Here is a 23,190-nt window from a genome sequence, read left to right as displayed (position 1 = left end):
GGGGAGGGGCAGAGAGAGAGGGAGACACGGAATCGGAAGCAGGCTCCAGGCTCTGAGCCATCAGCCCAGAGCCCGACGCGGGGCTCGAACTCGCGAACCGCGAGATCGTGACCTGAGCTGAAGTCGGACGCCCAACCGACTGAGCCACCCAGGCGCCCCAAACAAAAATTTTTTTTTTAACTAAGTTAGGGCCAAACTCTTGGAAATAGAGCCACCATTGATTTCTTACTGCTCGGGCTTCTCCATCACCTGGGTTATGAGAGATTCCCTGACATATGTTGTTTACAAGGTCAGCTTATTCCACAGGTTCGGAAACTGTAGACGCCATCTTAGGATGCCATCTTGTTGGTCAGTATAATCTTTGTGTTTTTCTCTTTGTGTCTGCTAATGTTTACGCCGCCTCACGCCTGCCAGAAACCATACTCTGGCCCTTCAACCAACCCTTGGGTAGACTCTAACTGCTGTACCCCTACCCCATCCCTTACCAGCTTGAAGAAGCCAGAACGGTCACCGTCCCTGTTCCCTAACAGCAGTTTTAGGCCCTATTCCAGGGGAAGGATGAGTAGGGAAAGGGGTAACATTAGGCAGGGAAAGATCAGGGACGTTCAGGGAGGCCGACCGCAGCCGCAGGTGGGAGGCTGAAGAAACATCTGGGGTTCTCCCCTTTTGAAATCCTCCCCCCATTATCAAGGGCATAAGGGGGCATCTAAATGAGATAGACAATCTAACCCTAAGACAACAGATGTGGACCACTGGCTCTACCCTAACCACCTCACACCATTGGGTCAGGGAGCGATTATCTGTGAGTCTGACCACAGACGCTCACCCCTTTAAACCAGGAGATGCCATATGGATAAAGGAGTGGACTGTCCAACCTCTAAAACCCCTCTGGAGGGGACCGTTCGCTGTCATCTTGTCCACCCCTACTGCAGTAAAGGTAGCCAAGTAGGTCCCTGGATTCACCACAGCAGAGTGAAGCCGGCATCTCGAAACTGGGAGTGCATCCCTGGTTCATCAGCGCTGTGCAAGCTGACCACACGGAAGGAGCAATCTGCAACTCCAGGGGCTCCGGGAGACTGCAGCCCTGCTTTAGTCACTGCTTTAGTCACTTTTACACATGGCAGAAGCCTGAGGAATCAACGGTCTGGTGAAACAAAAGCCTGCCCTTATTTTCTTTCTTTTTTAAAAAAATTTTTTAAATGTTTATTATTGAGAGACAGAGAGAGACAGAGCATGAGCAGGGGAGGGGCAGAGAGGGGGGAGACACAGAATCGGAAGCAGGCTCCAGGCCCTGAGCTGTCAGCACAGAGCCTGACACAGGGCTCGAACTCACCAACCACGAGATCATGACCTGAGCCGAAGTCAGATGCTTAACCGACTGAGCCACGCAGGCGCCCCGATTTTCTATGTGTTTCCTTACTGTGAGGCACTGTCACGCCTTGTTTCTCACTATTACTGTGATTCTCGCTCTACCCTTTGCCACAGGATTGGCTGAGGCCACCCCGGCCGGCTAGAAATGTGGTGAGGGGTTTCTGTTAACGCTCACCTTCCTTTTGTGGATAGGATAGATACTTCATTTGGTACCAACAAGGGGAAACAATGGCCATCAGAGACTAAAAAAAATTAGATCCCCACAAACCTTATACGAAAACAAAATACCCCAGTCCTACTGCCAGGATTTGGCTTCTCAAAAGCTCAATTATTGGGAGAAACTGTCTTGCCCGGTGGGGAAAAAGTTCATCGTCATCTCTGTTAAAAACTTAACGTGCCCAGGCCCAAGATTTTATAACTCAACTGCCTGAATAACCCAATGGTGGGGGACCCCAGATCACCTTGAGCCAGACCCCCACCCTTTGTCTAACTTCTCTCCTCTCCAAGAGGCCTGGGACAAAGTCAACGCAGCTATCAAATGGCGGCCCCCAGGTGGACTATACCAGATACGCGGAAGGACACGTATATAAACTTCTAAACCAAGATGAGGCTTTTTGACCCTGAAGAGTGGGGCCCGAGTATCGAAGGGGGGAATTTGGTAGGGTCCCCTCCCTAAGAAAAAAAAAAAACCCTCCAGGCCACCTGGCTATACGTGTATGTGACAACATCCCTCACGAGCCTTTTAATGTTTATTCATTTTTGAAAGAGAGAGAGAGAGCGTGCGCACGCGCACAAATGGGGGAGGGGCAGAGAGAGAATGGGAGACCATCCGAAGCAGAATTAAGCACAGGGCCCGAAGCGGGGCTCGAACTCATCAACCGCAAGATCATGACCTGAGCTGAAGTCAGACCCTTAACCGACTAAGCCACCCAGGCGCCCCTGCCTTCATCTTTTCATGGCGTTCTCCCTGTGTGCGTGTCCGTGTCCAAATTTCCCCCTTTTTATAAGGATACCAGTCATACTGGGTTAGGGACGTACCCTGCTCCAATATGACCTCATCTTAGCGAATTATATCTGCAATGACCCTATTGCCTAACAAAGTCGCCTTCTGAGGCACTAGAGAGTTAGGACTTCCACATACGAATTGGGGGCAGGGGACGGGACACAATTCAACCCTCAACAGAGAGTAGGAGACTATGAAGCACTGAATAAAGTGGAAGCCACAAATCCATACTGATATATAAATACTGATTTACATAAATTAATAAAGTGTGATAACGAAGAGGATGTTTACATAGTCTCAGAATAGCTCCCCACGAATTATTAATTAATTACAACGTGGGACACAAGAGCCTTTATTTTTTTTTAACATTCATTTATTTTTGAGACAGAGAGAGAGAGAGAGAGAGAGCATGAACAGGGGAGGGTCAGAGAAAGAGGGAGACACAGAATCTGAAGCAGGCTCCAGGTTCTGAGCTGTCAGCACAGAGCCTGACGCGGGGCTCGAACCCACAGACCGCGAGATCACGACCTGAGCCGAAGTCGGACGCTTGACCGACTGAGCCACTCAGGCGCCCCCACAAGAGCCTTTAAAGAGGCCCCATCTCCAAATACAGTCACATTGAGGTTTAGGGCTTCAACATAGGAAATGGGCAGGGCATGATTTGGGCCATAGCAGCCCCCTTGTCCCTGAGGACAGGAGCTCAGAGGCAATGCTTTCCCCGGCAGGACCCCCCAGCCCCCACCCACAGAAGTGCCCTGCTCATGAGCACCCCCCAGGTTTCCTCCCTCCCTCTCACTCCACCCCCCCAACCAAGGGTGCCTCCTGGGCTTATGCGACCAACTCAGCCACGTGCATCCAAAGCTTGGTCACTGGAGCTGCTTCTGGGAGCCCCAAACACACCCAGCACCCCAACTCCAGCCCTGGCCTGGGTGCCCAATCTGGCAGGCAGAGGAGGGGCCCGATGTCAGAGTCTCTTGAGGCCAAGGGTGGGCACTGCCTGTGCAACCTCAGAACCCCTAGTGTGGACACCAGAGTCTCTTTCTGTGGGAATCTGGGATTGAAACCAACAGACTGTAGCTCAGCCTCTTGAAGAAAGGCTATGAAAACGGGCACTGGGGGCAGCCCCCTTTCCCCATGCTGGGCACTGAGACACAGGGGAAGCTGATTAGGAGGAGAAAGGTGAACTGTTCCCCATGCTGGGCACTGAGACACAGGGAAAGCTGATTAGGAGGAGAAAGGTGAGTGGAGAGAGACAGAGGTAAGGTACTCGGGGCTTTCATGAGGCTCTGACTTGGCTTGCTTTCTCTTCTGAGCCCTCTCAAAGTACACACTGTGTCCTAGGACGTTCTTTTGGCTTTAAAGTGTCCTGGGTTGGTGTCCCAGTCACTACCGGTGCATCACGAATGACCTCAACACTGAGCCACTCGGAGCAACTTTGTTACTGTCTCTCCCAATCTCTACGGGCGAGGAATTCAGGAAGGGCCCAGTGGGGTTGCTCTGGCTCAGGGTCCTGTGGGCGGGTGAGATGATGCTCTGTTGTTTAAGCCACTGCACTTGGGGACAACTTGTTACACAGCGATAGGTAACCTACACAACCTGGAAAGCGGCAGAGCTGGGACTTGCATTGAGCTGAGTCTACGATTGGTGTTTTCTTCCTTAGAGTACATGGAAGCTCCAGCCCCGGGGAAGGGCTGGCAAGACTTTGAGGGGGTGGGTGTTAACAGGAGGCGAGGGTTGTGGGGAGGCAGATTTCATGATTTCCCGAGAGAGGAGGATGACAGGTTTGGGAACAATCCTGAGACACGGAAACACGACAGACGGACAACATGCAAGGGTATAGAAGGTACTCTGACTCCCGCCTACTTCTTTGGGAAAGCTTTTTAGTTTAGTATTAATATGCACACGTGCGTGTGTGTGTGTGTGTGTGTGTGTGTGTGTGTGGTTTCTTTGTAATTGTACCCAACTTTAAATTACGAAAAATCTCACACCTACTGATGAGAATAGCGAAACTAACATCTATATCCCTTTACTTTGTAAATTCCCAAATGATAACATTGTGCCACATGTGCTTTACCACACTCCCAAATTTTCCTAACGCGTTTAGAGAAAAAGGGGCGCCTGGGTGGCTCAGTTGGTTAAGTATCTGACTTCGGCTGAGGTCATGATCTCACGGTTCGTGGGTTCGAGCCCCGCGTCGGGCTCTGTGCTGACAGCTCGGAGCCCGGAGCCTGCTTCGGACTCTGTGTCTCCCTCTCTCTCTGCCCCTCCCCTCCTCGCAAAAGTAAACAGTAAAAAAAAATTTTTTAGAGAAAAGTATGCAAGACCCAAATATGCAGCTCAAATTCTAGCAAACACCCACAGGAGTACGAGCTAGAACCCTGCCAGCGACAGAGGCTGCCTGTGTCCCTCCCAGTCACCACCCCATCCTCCTCCCCTAAGGCAGTTATCGGTGCAATCACACCATATAGATGACGCAAGTTAGGGATGAGATTGCTCATCTTTGGGGAAGAGTCAAAGATTCCCTGGAGAGGCGGGACAGAAACCTTCAGGCCTCTCTCCAAGACGAAAATGCAGGCACACACCACGTGTGGCACTCAGTTTGAAGGCACTGCCAGCCCTGAAGTTCATCTGGGTAAGGGCAGACGCGGGTTGGAGGTGGGGGAAGGGGGTTGCCGGGAGACTCCGGGCTCAGGCAGCTCTGCATGTGGGCCCCAGGGACGAGGAAGGGCCAGACTCGACCGGGATCCAGCTCCTCTCTGCAAGCCCCCACGGGAGCTTCCGTGAATGCCCGCTTTGTCTCCAGGGCTTTGTCAGCGGTGAGCAAGCCGTTGACCGCGCGCCGACAGATGAGACCGTGAGCCCTCGTGGGACGTTTTAAAACACAGATTTAATTTTCATTCAGGCAGGGCGTGGCCAACAGATCGGGAGCTTGCCACTGAAGACATACAGTTCCCATGATGAGGGAGTACACCCCACCACGAAGGGCCATCGGAGAGAACACTAAAGTTGGTCTCCGGGGGAGGGAAGGGGAGAGAGTATACGCATTGTGCTTTTTGCAGGGGGAAATGGACCAAGTAGGGTATAAACTGCCATTTACAACTGGCTGCCTTGAGTAATTTCAGCAGGCTTTGGGGGGGCAGGGTCTGTCCCTAGTTGCCAGGTATCTGGCCCTGGGACGGTTCACAGGGAGAATGACCCAAAACAGGAGACCCCCACCTCATAAAGAAACTGGTCAGGGACCTGAGCCCTGGGTTGATTAGTCTGCACAGGAGTGGGGAGCCTTTCGCCACCTCTAGCGATCGGTTAACCCCGGGAGACAGACCCCCCCAGGATCAGCAAGGCCCCGGATGCTTCATGATACTGAAAAACAAATCATGTGGCTCATACAGTTCGTGAGCCAAAGACTTTCCTATGCACCTACCATGGACTAGCCCTTTCAGTCCCCATGACCAAATATAGAGGAGAGACACAGGGTTCTAGGAGATGTGAGGACGGGCAGAGGGCAGGTGATGTTGAAAGGACACCATGTTGCGATCGGCACAGGGAAAAAAGCAGGGCTGCGAGGGAGGGGGTTCATGAGGCCCGGCCCGTGAAGCCCCATTTTCTTGGAAGCTATGAAATTAGGCTGAGTGCACGACATTGAGTCCAGAAGTGCCTTAGAGGAAGCTCTGAACCTGGGCTGGAAATCGAGGCTGTCTCCCCATTGACGGGGTTGAGGATGTGCCACCCCAAAATGGGGCACCTTGGCATATGAAAGATCTCAAAGCGAAGGAATTTTAAGAAATGGCAGAAAGAGAAGGTCACTCTCGCCCTTCTTCCCTGAAACAGCTCGTAAGACTCCGACATGTAAGATCCTCTCCCTGTACCAGGAAGAAAGACCTTCTCCTCACCAGAGTCAGGGAATTTGGGGCTGAGAAATCTGCACAAAACAAAGTGGTTTTGTCAATAGGGTATAAAAGCTTCCCGCTCGGGGCACCTGGGTGGTTCCGTCAGTTGAGCGTCCGACTTCGGCTCAGGTCACGATCTCGCAGTTCGTGAGTTCAAGCCCCGCATTGGGCTCTCCGTTGTCAGCACGGAGCCCGCTTTGGATTCTTTGTCCCCGTCTCTCTCTGCCCTTCTCCCAGCTCACACACTCTCTCTCAAAAATAAATAAAACATTAAAAAAAAAAAAAAAAAAAAGGCTTCCGGGCTCCTGGGTGGCTCAGTCGGTTAAGTGTCCAACTCCTGATTTCAGCTCAGGTCATGATCTCCCTGTTCGTGGGTTTGAGTCCCGCGTTGGGCTCTACGGAGCCTGCTTGGGATTCTGTCTCCCTCTCTCTCTGTTCCTCCCTGCTTGCTATCTCTCTCATAATAAATAAAAATAAAAAGTTAAAAAAAAAAAAAGCTTCCTGTTCTGGGCACTTCTTTGGGTCATTTGGGCGGAGGCTTTAATCAGAGATAACGAGCAGCATCTGAGAAACAAACCACAGACCAATGACGCTGAGGCGGTGGGATTGATGAGAGCCAGTCTCTGCCTAGGCCCTGACCGCTCCTACCCAGTTGGGTCCCCCAGTGGCGGGTGTGCGAGGCAGAAGGGGCCCCTCTGGCAGGGGTTCATACATTTCTCCAGGGGGCAGAGACACAAAACACGCACTGGGCTTACGTCTCAATTTGCAGACACAATGTTCCGTTTCTCAGAGGCGACTGAGGGTGGGACAGATTGGCTGGTCCCAGGGGTCTAGAATTTGACAGTCATCCATCTGGGGCCCGGACTAAAGTCAAGCAGCCCACAGCTGCTGGGGAATGTGGCTAAAGCCACAGCCTACCAGATGGGGTAACCAAAAATCCACCCCCTATCCCTGCACAGCTTACCTCAAACTCACCCCACCGTGAAAGGGATTTTTCATTCTTTAGTTTTTGTGTTTTTCTAAGTATTTTAAAGACTTAAAAAAAAAAAAAAAAAAAAAAAAACCAGCATGATAAGGTTTGTCCTGAATTAGGAGTATTGTCCCAACATCCACTTCCTGATTTTGACAAAGTAATATAGTTATATAAAATATAATCACTGGGCAAAGCTGGATGTGATACAACAAAAACTAAATACAGGTCTTTGTTCTGGGTTCCTGGTGCATAGTCCTAAAAACCTTTGGGGATCTCCAGAGTTTAGAGTGTCTTCTGTATGCCAATAATGTGACTGGGGGCCCCTAGATGGCTTCAGGATGCCGGGGCGGGGGGGGGGGGGGTAACTGGTCGCCAAAGAGACCAAGATGTGGTTAGTGGGTTGGGACTTTCAGCCTCGGCCACGCCCCTCCCCGGACACCTGAGGAGGAGACAGGGGCTGGAGGTTGAGTTACTCATCGGTGCCCAGTGGTTTAATCAATTGCACCTACATAGTGAAACCTACGTAAAAACTCTGAACACAGGGGCTCAGAGAGCTTCCAGGCTGAAGAGCACAGAGGGCTAGACGGGCGGCGCCCTCAGGGGTCACGCAAGCTCTGTGCACCACCCGCCCCCGTCCCTTGTCCTTTGCATCTCTCTTGCATCTGGCTGGTCCTGAGTCGTATCCCTCATAACCACCCAGAAAATGCAAGTTAGGTGCTTCCCTGAGTTTTGAGGGCCGCTCTAGCAAACTATTGAAGCTGTAAGGGAGGAGGGTGGTGAAAACCCCCCAACTTTGTAGCCAAGTCAGACGCAAGTGTGGGTAACCTGGGGGCCCGACGCTTGGGACTGGCATCCGACGTGAGGGCAGTCTGCTGGGGCTGAGCCCTTCACCTGTGGGGTCTGACGCTAACTCTGGGTGGTTCGTGCCAGAACTGAATGGCAGGACAGTCCGTTCGAGTGTCCGTCAGAGAACTGGCTGTTGATGTGAGGAAAGACACCCACGCGTTTGGTGTCAGAAGTGCTGGGAATAAAAACATCACGCTGGGTATACACGGGAACTCCCAGTCCTACTTATGTAACTTCTTTTGGGTCTTAAACTATTTCAAAATGGAAAAATTGTAATTTTGTTTAAAAAAAAAAAAAAAGGGACACCTGGGTGTCTTGGTTAAGCATCCAACTCTGGATTGCAGCTCAGGTCCTGATCTCACAGTTCGTGGGATCAAATCCCCTGTCAGGCTCTGTGCTGACAGCATGGAGCCTGCTTAGGATTCTCTCTCTCTCTGCCCCTGCCCCACTCAAGTGCTCACTCTCTCTCTCTCTCACACACACACACACAAATAAGCTTAAAAAAAAATAAGATAAATTAAAAAACAACGTGAAGGGTACTTGGATTAATTCTGCATTTATAGGGGCGCCTGGGTGGCTCAGTCAGTTAGGCGGCCGACTTCGGCTCAGGTCATGATCTCGCGGTCCGTGAGTTCTAGCCCCGCGTCGGGCTCTGGGCTGACGGCTCAGAGCCTGGAGCCTGCTTCTGATTCTGTGTCTCCCTCTCTCTGACCCTCCCCTGTTCAGGCTCTGTCTCTCCCTGTCTCAAAAATAAATAAACGTTAATTCTGCATTTATAATAAATATTTGTTTCTTCAAAATTTGCAGAGTCTTTCAAAGGAAAGGATTATTGTGTATTCCTTGTTCTAATTTATCAACGGTGGCAAGACTCTGTGGACTTTTGAGGCAATTTAGGTGCTTAGGCACCTTTTCTTTCTAAAACAAAAATTCGCTTTCACGGTCAACTCGACGTGATTGGAATTTTACGACACTTGGACGGATGCAAAACACACCCCCCAGAGGGGACGCACGGAGCAGAAGTTGGTCGTTAGGAGAAGTCACGTCAGACTTGGAAGCAGAAATTCAGGAGCCAGAAGCCTACCACCTTTGGGAGTCTGGAGGCACTGTCTGCAGACCAGCTCAACCTAAACCTGGGATAATGAAAGTGAGCATTTATGGAGTGCTTACTGTGTGCCAGGCAGTTATGAGAGCTTTATCGGATGAGCTCACTTAGTCTTCCCATCAACCTTGGGAAGAAGGTATTATTAGTTAGTATTATCCCCATTAGACGTGAAGAAACTGAAGCCCAGAGAGGGTCAGTAATCTCACAAGATCACACAGCCCGCGTGTGGCAAGATGGGAATCTGAGCCCCGGCCATCCAGCATGAGGTCTTCACCTCCTGCTACAGAAGCAGAGCGTGACACAGGCCTGTCCTCGGGTGCTGGGCACAACGGGCGGGCCTTCTGAAAATTAACATCGGAAAATCACTAAAACGTCGTCGGGAGGGTTGGGCAGAGGGGAGCTCTCGCGAGCTCCCACCTGGAGTCCACTGCAGACCCAACAGGAAGAGACGGACTTGACCTTACACAGACGTGACCTTGTACATGGATACTACTGCAGCCTGAGGGAGGAAGTCTTTCCTCCTCTCCCCCACCCCGCCAGCGACAGCTCAGCCAGTGAGAAGCCACCACACTTCCAACTCCCAGTATATGGCGATGAACTTTAGCTCAGAACAGCCTTCCCCACGGACTCCTGCCCTCTTTTTTTTTTTTTTTTTTAATTATTTTTTTTTTTTTCAACATTTATTTTTTTGGGGACAGAGAGAGACAGAGCATGAACGGGGGAGGGGCAGAGAGAGAGGGAGACACAGAATCGGAAACAGGCTCCAGGCTCTGAGCCATCAGCCCAGAGCCCGACGCGGGGCTCGAACTCACGGACCGCGAGATCGTGACCTGGCTGAAGTCGGACGCTCAACCGACTGCGCCACCCAGGCGCCCCACTCCTGCCCTCTTTTAAAAAGCGCGCCCTGGGGCGCCTGGGTGGCGCAGTCGGTTAAGCGTCCGACTTCAGCCAGGTCACGATCTCGCGGTCCGTGAGTTCGAGCCCCGCGTCGGGCTCTGGGCTGATGGCTCAGAGCCTGGAGCCTGTTTCCGATTCTGTGTCTCCCTCTCTCTCTGCCCCTCCCCCGTTCATGCTCTGTCTCTCTCTGTCCCAAAAATAAATAAACGTTGAAAAAAAAAAAAATTAAAAAAAAAAAAAAAAAGCGCGCCTTCCCTTTGCTCCTGGGGCTTCCGAACGGTTTTGCCACAGCGCCATTTGTCCGAGATCGCGATTCTCTTTTAGTCCCGGCTAAGTCTATCTTTTGCTGGTAACATAACTGGCAGGATTTTTACCTTTGAGATCGACAGCCCTTCGGAGGACGTCACCAGCCTTCGCTGCGAGCCAAGCCGATTCTGGCAGTATCCGTGTCCCTGCGCCTGCCCCAAACAAGCAGGGAAACAGGGAGCCGTGGCAGGAGTTGGCCTGGGAGGGCTCCTGGGTGCAGGCCTGTGAGGTGGTGAGGAAGGCAGGCCTGGTGGGGAGGAAGTTGATCTGCCGAGGGACAGGAAGTGAGGCCCCTGGCCGCTCTGAGCCCATCCCCTGGGGAGTCCTGCCGTTGGGCTGGCCCAAACCGAGGCAAAGGGGTTACTAGGATTCAACTAGTGTAGGGGTCACACTAGGTTTCAAATGTGGCCCCCAAAAAAGATGAAGTTCTAACTCCCAGAACCTGCAAACCTGACGTTATTTTTTGGGAATGCGGTCTTTGCGGATGATCAAGTGCAGATGAGGTCAGTAAGGGCAAGGCCTGATCCGATATGACCGTGCCCTTCCAAAAAGGGAAAATTTAGGCACAGGCCCCAGACACGCCAAGAGGGAAGATGAAGCGAAGACACAGGGGGAGCGGCACTTGCCAGGAACTCCTGAGGTCACCAGAAGCCCAGACACGGGCCTGGAACAGACTGGCCCCCACCCCCTCAGCCCGGAGCCTGCTTCAGACTCTGTGTCTCCCTCTCTCTCTGCCCCTCCCCTCCACTCGCGCTCTCTCTCTCTCTCTCTCTCGAACTCTCACAAAAATAAAATTAAAAAAAAAAAAAAAAAAAAAAAGCAGCAGCAGCACTCAAAGGTCAGAGAAGCAGAGGTCGCAAATCCTCTGTCCAAACCAAGGACGTTCGTCAAGGGGTTTGACGACGCGATTCAGGCAACCGTGCTGGAGGGGTGAGACGCGGGGTGCCCGACGGGTGACTCCGCTTCTATATGAAGTGTGATCGCAGGCAGGCAAACCTGCGTCCCCAGAAACCTGGACGGGCGGTGGTTGCCTTTGGGGGGTAATGATGGGGAGGGGACCCAGGGGGCTGGGAATGGGGCCGATGTTCTGACTTTGAGGCGGGGCCCGGTTAAACCGGCGCGTGCAGTTTGCGAGAATTCGCTTTCGCAAGTATAAGCTTTACACTTACGATGGGTGCGCAATTTTTTTTTTTTTTTTTTTAGTTTTTTAATGTTTATTCGTTTTTTTGAGAGAGACAGAGCGTGAGCAGGGGAGGGGCAGGGTGGGAGGGAGACGCAGAATCCGAGGCAGGCTCCAGGCTCTGGAGTGCGGGCGATCTGGCGCGCCAAGCACAGGGGAACGAGAGAGGGTGGTGGGAGGTCACAGATCCCACGCAGCGACAGACAGACCTGCTTCTGATTCCATAGCACAGATGGGCCACTGACGGATTTTAATGAGAAAAACGGGACAAGGGGTTCTGCGCTGTGGCAGTGAGGGAGCCAGGCCTCCTCGTGGAGACCCACCTGATACTATCCCTCCCGAAACGGCTCTGACGCTGACCCTGGGCCCACCCTGCTCCTCCCCTAGGAGGCCTCTCCCTCCCAACTCCACTCCCCACCCACACCTGCCAGTTGGAATTTAGCTGACACTTCATGGTTGAATGGGGAATGAATGAATGAATGAATGAATGAACGAACGAACGAACGAACAGACGGACACCCACCTTTCCTCACCAAGCAGGAGGCACCCACGTCCGGAGTCCCAGAACACTGTCTCCCCTCCCTTATGGCCCTGACAGCACTGACCTTATCTCCCTGATTGGACCATAAACTCCCCCAAACACAACCACCAGGCCTGACACATCCCCCAGCACAGAGGGAATGGACTTTTATTAAACTTCTTCCCCGTGCCAGGGACTTTATGTGCCTTGAGTCATCTTACAACGTGGCGAGGAAGGAGGCATCACCACGGCTCCCTGGAGGAAGCAGCCAGCGCATTCACACAAAGCGACCTGCCCACAGCTGGGACGGCGAGAGCGTGCAGGTGGAGGGGTGAAGCCAGGGCATGGAAGTCTGTGTACCTTCTAGATCCTGGGTTACCTGGGAAGGCGGCTTCACCACCTGCCTCTTGACAGTGTGAAAAATATGGGGGCGCCCGGGTGGCTCAGTCGGTTGAGCGTCCGACTTCGGCTCAGGTCATGATCTCGCGGTCCGTGGGTTCGAGCCCCGTGTTGGGGGTCTGTGCTGACAGCTGGGAGCCTGGAGCCTGCTTTGGATTCTCTCTCTCTTCTCTCTCTCTCTCTCTGCCCCTCCCCCACTCACACGTTCTCTGTCTCTAAAATAAACATTAAAAATATAAAAAAAAATATACCCCTTGATGGGAGCATTAACAAAACAACGTGGAGCGCCAGCAACTGGGTGCTCAGGAGCGCTTTTAGGAGAGGTCGCTGGAGTGGGGTGGTGACAGGCGAGGCAGTGATCACCAGGGGAAGGGCGGATGGACTGCCACTGGGGTAGGCCAGGAAGATCTGGACGGGGCTTTGGGCAGCATGGAAGGACTGGGATGCCAGACGGACCCGGGCAGCCAACAGCTACTAGGTGAAGCACCAACTGTGTGCAGGGCACTGCACTGGGTCCCGGTGAACAAATAAAAGCACCCACCTACGGGGTGGTGACCTGGGGTGGGGGTGGGGGGGAGGCAGCCAAGGAACACAGCAAGGTAGTAAACGATGCGGTCCTCAGCGAAGGGAGATGAGAAGTGTCGGGGGGGGGGGGGGCTCTCTCAGGAGGCGACACTCACACAACGACCCAAAAGAAGTGAGTCTGTGGGAGGGGCGTCCGGACAGAGCGAGCGGCCAGGCGGGAGCCGCGCCTGCCCCTGCCCAAGCAGGGGCCACGGGGTAGGTGTGGGGGACCAAAGAGCAGGGGAGGTGTGCCCGGAGGAGGCCAGTGAGGAGAGAGGAGGTGAGGGCAGAAAGTAAACGCGGAGGGGACGGCACTTAGGAGTGGCGAGGACCCGGGCGGTGCCCTGCTTGCCATAGAGCGAAAAAAAGGGCTAAGGCGTGACTTTGGGGTTTCACGGGATCCCTGTGGCTAAGAGTGGCGCAAAGAGGAGGGGGAATGAGGGCAGGAGCGAGCGGAGAGACGGGAGGCTTGACGGCCGTGACCCGGACCACAGATGAGAGTGCTCGGACCCGGGCACTCCTCATTTCTCGAAACTGGAACAGCCCAGATGGCCATCCGCGGGGGGACGGATATCCTTGCAAAGGATTAGCACGCAGCGAGAGAAAGGAACAGCAGTTGGGGACGACATGGAGAGGTCTCACCGGTAATCATGCCGCACAAAGAAAGCCAGACAAAAGCAAAGAGCACCTGTTGCGTGAATAACGAGACGGGAAAATGCAATCTAACCTCCAGAGACGCGAAGCTAACCAGTGGTGGCCTGGGGATGGGGTGGGGAGCACGGAAAACAACGGGAGGTTCTGGAGAAAATGGGGAGCTGATGGCAACTTTGACAGACTGCATGGGGGTGTGGGGAGAGCGACAGGTGACCCTGTAGGGGCCCAGGGCAGGTGGCCCCAAAACGTGCCACTATGGCATATTGATTTGAAATGAAAGTTACTTAGGAGACGGCCCGTGCAGGAAGGACACTCAGACCCTCCTCTGTTCCCCTGAAAGCAGGAAATAAATGTCCCATGTGGAAGGTGCCCTTCCCTGTGCCAGGAGGTAAAGAGATACCCTTATCACCAGGTATAGGAAATTCAGGGGCGAGAAGGCTGTATAAACAACCCTTGTCACTTTTCATGAATTTACCACCCCTAAATTCTAAGGAATTTAGAATTCCTTACTAAACTGAAGTTCCCCCCAAAAATTTTTTTTTAATTTTATTCGAGACAAAGAGACACAGAATGAGCGGGAGGGGGCAGAGGGAGAGAGACAACCCCGGGCAGGCTCTATGCTCAGCACGGAGCCTGAGGCGGGGCTCGATCCCACGACCCTGGGGATGTGACCTGAGCTGAAATCAAGAGTCGGGTACTCGGGGCGCCTGGGTGGCTCAGTCGGTTGAGCTGAGCGTCCGATTTCAGCGCAGGTCATCATCTCACAGTTCGTAGGTTCGAGCCCCGTGTCGGGCTCTGTGAGGACAGCTCAGAGCCTGGATCCTGCTTCGGATTCTGTGTCTCCCTCTCTCTCTGCCCCTCCCCCACTCACACTCTGTCTCTCTCTTTCTCTCAAAAAATAAACATTAAAAAAAAAAAAAAGTCTGATAACCAACTGAGCCACCCAGGGACCCCCCCCCCCCCCGCCAAAGTTAAGCTTTATTTATCCTGCCAATTCCTTACAGATTGATTGCCTCTTTGTCTAAAAAATATAACAACTGTCTGCCTTGGTCATTTCTTCAGGTCTCAACTTCATCACGGGGCCTCTGTGGGCTCGTAATACAACACGAGGCTTTTTGTTTTTCTCTCCTGTTAATCTGTCTCACGTCAATTTAATTCTTAGTCCAGCTGGTAGATCTTGAGGATAGAGAATGTTTCCTTCCCTTCAACCCCACCGTGTGGGGCGGGCTGAGGGGGGCCGGGGCACATGGCAGAGACAGGGGTCACCGCAGAGGTGCACGTTGTGGAGGTGACACGGGGTCTCCACGGGCCTGCTGGGTCTGCAGGTGACAACCTGCAGGAGGCAGCCGAGTGGATTGTTCCGGGTCTCAGAGGGGAGGTGGGCACGGGAGAAGAACACCCGGGAAAGACGGAGGACAGGGGTGTGCCGGTGAACTACGGACTGTAAAAAAAAAAAAAAAAAAATTCACTTACAAGGTGCACCCGCGCAGTTCGAGCCCCCGTCGTTGAAGGCTCAACGGTAGTTCCCTGAAGAAAAGTAAAAGCCCTCATTCATCATTTCTGTCGATCACTGCATGCTTCCACCACGGCCAAGGTCAACCTACAAATGGCTGGGCTCAGGGCTCATCGTATGAATAAGTAACAGCTCACCAAGCCGGTGGGAGCAGCCTCCGGTTGGTTGCCACTGGAAGGGGCGGGTCCAAGACCACCCCAGTAATTCACAAGCACCTACTGAGTCCCCCAGGGCACCACGTGCCTGGTCGCATTCACACCTCAAAACAGGCTCTCCTCCTCTCAAAGGAGAAAGGGAAGACTCAAAGGGGTGCTTTGCTCAAGGCCACAGCCACCGACCAGCAGGTGGAGAGTCTGGGATTCAAACCCAGGCAGACAGACACCCTGCTGAGCTCAGTGGTTTCACGAATAACCAGTTTTATCGGGCTTTTATTATTAGGTCACCAACATTTCTTCACACTATTCAACTCGTCCAGGAGCCCCAGATCTTAGTGGCGGGATGACTATTCCAGTGGGGACGATCAGGACAAGGGACACCAGCAAAAAGGAATGGGGGTCTGGGTGTGACTCCAGAGCCCTCAAGGCAGGGCAGCTCAGACCTTCCCGGGTCAGGACCCCTCCAGCACACCCCTGGCCCTGCTGAAACCAGGGTCGGCACCCGTCCTGAGCTCGCTCAGGATTTCCAGTCGGGTGAGCCTCAGGGAGTTCATCTCCGTCCCAGCGGCCAAAACTGTAAGCAGACAACCTGAGGGCTTTGAGCAGCCATGCTCTGGCCTCTGTGGAGACAGCCAGTCTGTAAGAGACAAGAATGAATCGAGGCAGAGAGGAAAAAAAAAAATTCCTGCGGGGCTGGAGCCTCTGGTGCTGGGTGCCCCCGAGCCACAGCCCCACTGCTATCTTGGAATCAGAACAAATTTCTCTGTTTCCTTAAACTACTTCAAGTTGGCTTCCCGCCCTGTGGACCCAAGAGAATCTCCAGAGACCTGCCTTGACAGGATGCAGCCTGGACTGCCCCTCCTGACAGAATGCTTTGTCATGACTAGACTCAGCTGTAAATACCAGAAAACCCCCAAGTCAGATAGCCTAGACCAGACAGAAATTTAATTCGCTTTTACATAAATGGGGTCTGGAGATAGGGTGCCCAGGGCTAATGTGACACTTCATAATCGCGGGGACCCAGCCTCCTTTCATACTATTGTTATCATCTTCAGTATATAACTTGTGGCCCAAAATGGCTGCTGGAGCTCCAACCATCATATCTACATTCCAGTCAGTAGTGAAAAGGAAGAAGGGGTTGGGAAAACTGTTTTTTAAGGGCAACGCCTGGAAGTCCCATACACCACTTTTACTTCTATTGGTCAAAATGTAATCACAGGGCCACAGCTCAGTGGAACATAGACAACGTCCTTCTTGCTGGGCTCCAAACGTGTCCAGTTACAATTTGTATTACTGAGGAAGGAAGGGGCACGAATATCAGAGGACTCTCTTCCAAAACCATATTCCTTCTGCAGAGGTGGAGGGCATCCGGAACGTTCAGCCCCCCGAGGCCCTCTAAATTGAGAAGTTTCCCGACAGATGTTTGGAGAACGGATTCCACCAAAAAGAAAGCACCAGCAGTGGGCCAGTGGATGTAGCTCACCTGGGGCAGGTGGCAGCTGGGGAGCTCGCACAAGGCCAAGGATCCCCTGCTAGGCCCTTCTCTCCTGTCTTGTTAATCTTCTGCTAGAGGCCAGCCTTGTCAGTTCCTCGAGAGAGAGAGAGAAACCACCCCAGTCCCACCCAGGGGCAAAGTCCCTTCCTGACTGGCTGGGAGCCTGCAACTAATCTATAATCCGGTCTTGCCATGTGGCAGCCACAGTGAGGGTTTACCCGTGATCGCCAGGAGCTGTACGTGAGGTGGGGCCCTGATCTCCAGCGGCCCCCCAGAGATGGAAGGCCCAGCCCCCAACCTGCGTGGATTAGCGCCCATGACCTCACCCACAACATACAGTGCTCACGCAGAGCACATCCAATGGAGCTCTGCAAGGCAGGGCCGTCCTGGTCCACCCCTTCACGGGGTGAGAAGAGAGGGGGTGTAAGAACTAGATTGAGAACGTGTGTCCCCGCATCAGCTTCCGGAGAAGGGCGTGGTGAGGTGGCACGGGACGGGGCGGCATCATAACAAAAGCTGGACACGTCGCAGCCACAGTAACAGGGTCGCGGCCAAGCGACGGGAAGAATCTGGTGACAACAGGAGGATGGACTGGAGACGCAGGGATAGGAAGACGAGCTGCGGGCCTGAGCTTCTGGGAGAAGAACAGAGGGTGTCCTGACCCACGGGGCACTCCCGGGACTACGAGCACTAACCAGTCCCTTGGCCACATTTGTTAGTGTTCCGACCAGTTCTCTACGGAAGAGGAAGTGGTGGGGGGGGGGGGGGGGGGGGGAGTAGAGAGTGGAAATCATCAGGTAGCTTTCGGACACCCAGACAAAAGGGGACGGGTGTTCCAGGCCAAGGGAACAGCAGGGGCAAAGGCAGGGCTGTGCCCCTCTCGTGGTGTCCCTAAACCATCAGGCAGGCGCACGGCTAGGAGAACTGCCTTTTGGAAGGCATCTTTGTAAAAGATTATGAAAGAGAGATCTCTCTCTCTCTCCCTCTCTTCTCTCTGCCCCTCTCCTACTTGCACTCTCTTCCTCAATCAATCAATCAACAAACAAACTGAAAAAGAAAGTAAAGCATCTCAGTAATTTTTTACGTTGACTATACATTGAAATGACAATGTTTGGGATACAGCGCGTTAAATAACGTAGATTATTAAAATTAAGTCTGCCTGTTTCTTTTGTGGTTTTGATCCCAAATTTACTTAACTATGGAACCGTTTCTTTTTTTCAAGGGGGAACTCGTACTCTACGGAATTCCACTTCGGCACAGAGGATCGAGATGTATTTTTAGTTGTAAAAACTCCATGATTCAATTCGTAAATTTCTGAGGCAAGACCTTCACGGAAATAGTCTCTTACCAACGAGGTCTTCCTCGCTCTTTTTCAGAAGCAAGCTTCCCTCTTTCTGAGCACGCACTTGCCATGACAACGTCATTTGGCGATGTGCCCGTCTCTAAGACTGTCGGGCTCTGCTGACTGCCCAAGTGTGAGCAGATTTTCAGAGTCCCCATGATCAGGGCCTGTTCTTTTCAAAAAACTGGTCTCCATACTGTCATCTTTACTTTTATGTCTGTACTTCAGCTCTGTTTTTTTGTTTTGTTTTGTTTTTAATTTTATGTATCTTTCCCCGAACTTCAAAGTTTGGTATGTGGCCCTTCTACCAACTTTCCCTGGCAGTTCTGGTCTACTCTGATCTTTTTACAAACTCCATTGTTCCCACTTCATGATTTTTTTTTAATTTATTTACTTTTGAGAGATAGAGTGTGAGCAGAGGAGGGGCAGAGAGAGAAGGAGACACAGAATCCAAAGCAGGCTCCAGGCTCTGAGCTGTCAGCACTGAGCCCGAGGCGGGGCTCGAACTCACAAACCGTGAGATCATGACCTGAGCCGAAGTCGGATGCTTAACCCACTGAGCCACCCAGGCACCCCAGTCCACTTTATTATTTAATTTTTTAATGTTTTACTTATTTTTGAGACAGAGAGAAACAGCATGAGTGGGGAAGGGGCAGAAAGAGAGGGAGACACAGAATCCCAAGCAGGCTCCAGGCTCTGAGCTGTCAGCACAGAACCCGAGGTGGGGCTCGGACCCATGAACCGTGAGATCATGATCTGAGCCGAAGTTGGATGCTTAACCCACTGAGCCACCCAGGTGCCCCAATTATTACCACTTTAGAATCATCAGTGGAGGGGCGCCTAGGTGGCTCAGCCAGTTGGACATCTGACTTCGGCTCAGGTCATGATCTCGCGGTTCATGAGTTCGAGCCCCACGTCGGGCTCTGTGCTGACAGCTCAGCGCCTGGAGCCTGTTTCAGATTCTGTGTCTCCCTCTCTCTCTGCCCCTCCCCTGCTCATTCTCTGTCTCTTTCAAAAATAAACATTAAAAAAAAAATCATCCTTGGGGCTTCTGCCCCCCAAATGCACAAACCTTAGACCCACCCTTGAAAGATGATTTAGTGGGTCTAGTATGCAGCCCAGCTACCTGTACGTTCACAAAGCTCTGATGATTCTGATACCCCGGAGTGAAAATTAGCTCTCTGACGTATAATACACTGATTATATCAATCAACTAGATATGTGCTCAGGGCTTCCTGTGGGTCCTTGCCTGGGGCTTTGGGATGCACGGCTGAACACAGCAGTACCCTTACTCTTGGTCGTCCAGAGTAGCTGCGGAGGCATTCCCTCAACTAAACGTGATGGGCACCACGAAAGCAGAAATACAGCGCCCGAGGTGGGGGGGGGGGGGGGGGTCAGTGGAGCCTTATCAAAGGGGCTGTAGAGGAAGTTGAGGTAGATTTTGCCTGCTAAATAATTGGGGGGTTGTGGGCGTGGCCACGTATGGAGCACACGCTTCCACGTACCCTGGCAGAAAGTCACCATGGAAAGGTCAACAAGTCAGAATACAAAGGACTTCAAATACCAGGCAAAAGATGTCACCCGTTTCCTCTGGACAATAGAAAATAATTCAAGGAAGAAGCGGTCAATGGAGTTGCTGTTTTCTAGCATTGACTCATAGGCTAGAAGTCTCTAGGAGTATGAATCTCTGTGAGCACCCGTACATTTTTCTGAAGTGTGTCACATACCCTAACGGTAACCCCAATCTACCCCCTAAGCCCTAAACCCTAACCCTCTGGAGAGGTCTTTGAACTGCACTATATCAAGCACATACCAGTCACCCTAACCCTCACCCTAGATCTGAGAAAGTGGGTTCCTAAACACACGATAAAAAAAATACACACACACACACACACGAGAAGCCTAGTTATTCTGAAAACCCCAAATATTTGAAAATTGGTAATATTTCTGGGGCACCTGGGTGGCTCAGTCGGTTAAGTGGCCGACACTTGGTTTCAACTCAGGTCATGATCTTGCGGTTGATGAGATCAAGGCCTGGATCCGGCTCACGCTGACAACTCAGAGCCTGCTTCGCATTCGCTGTCTCCGCCCCTCCTGCACTCCCCTCTCTCAAAATAAACTTGAAAACAAAAAAAAAATGAATTGGTAATAGTTCTGAAAATGGTGTGAGAGTAGAGATAAAAACACAAGAACCAATTGAATATCTATTTTAAAAGCATTTAGAGCCCCCAAACCCCTCCTTACTTCATCTTGGTGGATGCCTGCCAGGCCCGGGCTCACCCCAGCAGAAGTCTGAGGTTTTGTACATCGGAGCACTGGAGAGGGCTCAAACTGCAGTTGCCAGGCAAATACCCTTCTCTTAACCCTAACTCTAACCCTAGAAAAGACGGGGGAAGATGATGTGGTGTGTGTGTGTTTGTATATATATATACACATATATATAAATATAAAAAAAAAGAGAGGGAGGGAGGCAAACCATAAGAGACTCTTAAAAACTGAGAATAAACTGAGGGTTGATGGGGGGTGGGAGGGAGGGGAGGCTGGGTGATGGGTACTGAGGAGGGCACCTGTTCGGATGAGCACCGGGTGTTGTATGGAAACCAATTTCACAATAAATTCCAAGTCAAAAAAATAAAAACAAATATATACACGCTCATATTTATATATTTATATATATGTATATATACACACATATATATGGAAATCAATTTCACAATAAATTTCACAATATACACATATATATACGGAAACCCATTTCACAATAAATTCCAAGTTAAAAAAATAAAAACAAATATATACTCATATTTATATATTTATATATACATGTATATATAATATACACATATATATGGAAACCAATTTCACAATAAATTTCACAATATACACATATATATATGGAAACCCATTTCACAATAAATTCCAAGTTAAAAAAATAAAAACAAATATATACTCATATTTATATATTTATATATACATGTATATATACACATATATATGGAAACCAATTTCACAATAAATTTCACAATATACACATATATATATGGAAACCAATTTCACAATAAATTCCAAGTTAAAAAAATAAAAATAAATATATATACTCATATTTATATATTTATATATGTGTGTATATATACACATATGTGTATATATGTATGTATATACACATATGTATGTGTATATATATAAATATAAGTATGTATATACATGCAGGGTAAGTCAGCCATAAAAAAGAATGAAATCTTGCCATTTGCGACCACGTGGACGGAGCTAGAGAGTATTATGCTAAGTCAGAAAAAGACAAATACCATACTATTTCACTCCGATGTGGAACTTAAGAAAGAGAACAACTAGCAAAGGGAAATAAAAAGAAAGAGACAAAACAAGAAACAGACTCAACTATAGAAAACCGACGGTTACCAGAAGGGAGGAGGGGGGGGATGGGTGAGATTGGTGATGGAGATTAAGGAGGACACTTGTCACGATCAGTGCCAGGTGATGTATGGAATTGTTGAATCACTATATTGCACACCTGAAACTAATATGACACTGTATGGTAACTAACGTGAACTTAAGTAAAAACTTAAAAAAAAACTGTGTCGAGGCAATCCACTTTTGGTAAGGAACACTAAAATCAGTGACTCTCCAGATACATAAGGATATTATAGTCTCGCCTAGTGTCTCTTTAGTGAATAGCTCATAATGCCCAAGTTTCAAGGAACAATTTTCAAGGATTCTCACAACTCAATATATATTGGTTACATCTGGTTTCAATACAGCTACTAATGCAAAGCCACCAAATGACGGCCACGTGAAATCAGTATTAAGTCAGCAGTGCCAAACAGGTGAAAATAACCTGTTATCCTGTCTTTCTGCTTTTTTTTTTTTTAATTTTTTTTAACGTTCATTTTTATTTATTTTTTTTTTTAATTTTTTTTTTTTCAACGTTTATTTATTTTTGGGACAGAGAGAGACAGAGCATGAACGGGGGAGGGGCAGAGAGAGAGGGAGACACAGAATCGGAAACAGGCTCCAGGCTCTGAGCCATCAGCCCAGAGCCCGATGTGGGGCTCGAACTCACGGACCGCGAGATCGTGACCTGGCTGAAGTCGGACGCTTAACCGACTGCGCCACCCAGGCGCCCCTATTCATTTTTATTTTTGAGACAGAGAGAGAGAGAGCATGAACAGGGGAGGGGCAGAGAGAGAGGGAGACACAGAATCTGAAACAGGCTCCAGGCTCTGAGCTGTCAGCACACAGCCCGACGCGGGGCTCGAACTCACGGACCGTGAGATCATGACCTGAGCCGAAGTCGGACGCTTAACCGACCAAGCCACCCAGGCGCCCTGCTTTCTGCTTTTTAATGTCACTGCTAGCAAATTTTAAAACACGTAGAGCTCACATTACGTTTCCATTTGGGTGTTGTTTCCCACCCCCCGAGGACCGGCGTGTGGCTCTCAGTTCAGCCTAAGCGCACACGTAAGGGACTGACTTTAAATCTCTGCGGGGGAGGGGGGACGGAGTATGATAAACCATAGTAAAAATTTAAATAGTAACGGATAGCATTAAAATTAAATGTGCCCCCTACTCCAATACGTCTATACCACCTCGTTGAATCTGCCCGGTGTCCTCGTATCGGGGTGCATCGACCGCTGGGTAACAAACCGCTCAGAAAATCCGTGGCTTGCAAAGTTACGAGGACGCCTGTGTGTCAGCAGTTGGGGGGCCGCTTACCTGGACAGCGCTGACTCGGGGCCTCTCGTGAGTTTTCGTGAGGATGAGGGGCGATGCTGCAGTGAACTCAACCGAAGGCGTGTTTGGGGGTAAAAGACCCACTTTCAGGAGGGCTCATCCCCGTGGCTGTGGGCCGGAGGCGCCAGTCCCCGCCTCCCCAGCTAGATGTCTCCATGAGGCTGCTTTTCTGGGTTAGGGAAGGCGGACAGAAGAGCATGAGGCTGGGGAGAGAGGCTGTGAACTGGGCTTGGG

General features: G+C 51.0%; 1 protein-coding gene across 1 annotated transcript in view; it reads right to left on the bottom strand.

The window, feature by feature from the left end:
- Positions 1 to 23,190, bottom strand: part of CEACAM20 (CEA cell adhesion molecule 20) — a 73,279-nt gene that overhangs the window by 43,790 nt on the left and 6,299 nt on the right. The gene's annotated exons all lie outside the window — the stretch shown is intronic.

This window comes from Leopardus geoffroyi, chromosome E2 (genome assembly GCF_018350155.1).
Source record: "Leopardus geoffroyi isolate Oge1 chromosome E2, O.geoffroyi_Oge1_pat1.0, whole genome shotgun sequence".
Lineage (NCBI taxonomy): Eukaryota > Metazoa > Chordata > Mammalia > Carnivora > Felidae > Leopardus > Leopardus geoffroyi.
This window is presented reverse-complemented; position numbering and strand designations above follow the sequence as displayed.